Source organism: Sinocyclocheilus rhinocerous, unplaced genomic scaffold (assembly GCF_001515625.1).
Source record: "Sinocyclocheilus rhinocerous isolate Xijiao unplaced genomic scaffold, SAMN03320098_v1.1 scaffold18588, whole genome shotgun sequence".
NCBI classification, from domain to species: Eukaryota; Metazoa; Chordata; class Actinopteri; order Cypriniformes; family Cyprinidae; genus Sinocyclocheilus; species Sinocyclocheilus rhinocerous.
The window spans coordinates 1-1362 of NW_015659090.1; the positions used below are offsets into that span (position 1 = coordinate 1).

A 1362-nucleotide genomic window follows, 5' to 3' on the forward strand; every position below is an offset into this window, starting at 1 on the left:
TTCCACCAAGATTTGAACTCGGATCGCTGGATTCAAAGCCCAGAGGGCTAACCATTACACCATGGAACCAACACGGCTTCAATGGTGGCCGTCTGGGAGGCAGATAGCGCTGTGACTGTGGGGAAGCAGTTAGACAGAGGGGCTGGAACCCAGTGATTAGTGATTGGTTACTGGGCCCCTCGAACAATAGGAAAAGACTGGTGGAATCTGCAGAAACCCGGGATCTAACCAGGGACCTTTAGATTTTCAATCTAACGCTCTACCAAATGAGCTCTTTTGGCCACAACAGCACACTGTTTAGACAGCGGTTATTTCCGTGAGACCACCTGTCAATTTGCATGAAGAGCAGAGCTGAGCTTTCAGAGAACAAAAGAGGCTGGCCCGTGCGGGGATGGAACCCGCGACCTTGGCGTTATTAAACAACTGAGCAAACCGGCCTGGTTTTCTTTGGGCTTCTGCACGATTGAACAAAAACATACTGATTGTTCGTGAACCTAAAGAGAAAACAGCGCTTAAGTTCCAAACCTCACTATGGGCTCGTCAGGGATTTGAACCAAGGACCACTCGCACCATAAGCGAGAATCATACCCCTAGACCAACGAGCCTGTCTGAACAGGAGCCTAGCTGAGAGAAAAGATCAATTGCTGCAACAACAAAAGAAGGAACATGAACTAACATGTAAGTAATCAAACACCTCGAGACAGTGTCAAAGGCAAATGAATGAAGGTTGGCCTCTGAATGGATTTAAAAATGGGGCTGAACCTAACATGTAGAGGGATCTTGGGAGGACAGCTGAAACGGTCAGATGTCCCTTAGACATTAAGCCAGTGTGGGCAGTGTGGGAGGGGAGAAGTTGGCTGCACGACCTGAGTGATCCAAAGGTATCCTACGTAATACAGGAATCCACACACATATATACTTGGGTAACAAGACCAAGAAGGGCCTTAAAAAGAAAAGTACAATTTCTTGGTTAATTCTTCAACTTCATTACGGCCAGTGCAAAGGTGCAAGCACAGAGGTCAGATGGCCTCTTTTCTTCAAGCATGTTATAATAGCGGACGCTCTGCGAAAGCGTCATTTGGAGCGATGGACTTCACCCCACCACGGCCAGGGGAATTAGCTGAAATGGTAGCACGCTCGCTTAGCATGCAAGAGGAAGTGGGATTGATGCCCTCATTCTCCAAGTTGAGTCCTACCCTCTTACGAGACGGACTTCATCCCACCACGGTCAGGGTAATTAGCTGAAATGGTAGAGCGCTTGCTTAGCATGCAAGAGGAAGTGGGATTGATGCCTTCATTCTCCAAGTTGAGTCCTATCCTGTTACGCTCACTTCTCTAAAGAAACAGGCCGTGTGTTGAAGC

The 1362-nt window shown here is 48.0% G+C and overlaps 1 non-coding gene across 1 annotated transcript; it reads right to left on the reverse strand.

Annotated features, from left to right (window-relative positions):
- Positions 1-533: 533 nt before the first annotated feature.
- trnah-aug (transfer RNA histidin (anticodon AUG)) lies at positions 534-605 on the reverse strand. Its single transcript has one exon. It is a non-coding gene; the product is annotated as a tRNA-His (tRNA).
- Between the last annotated feature and the right edge of the window lie 757 nt (positions 606-1362).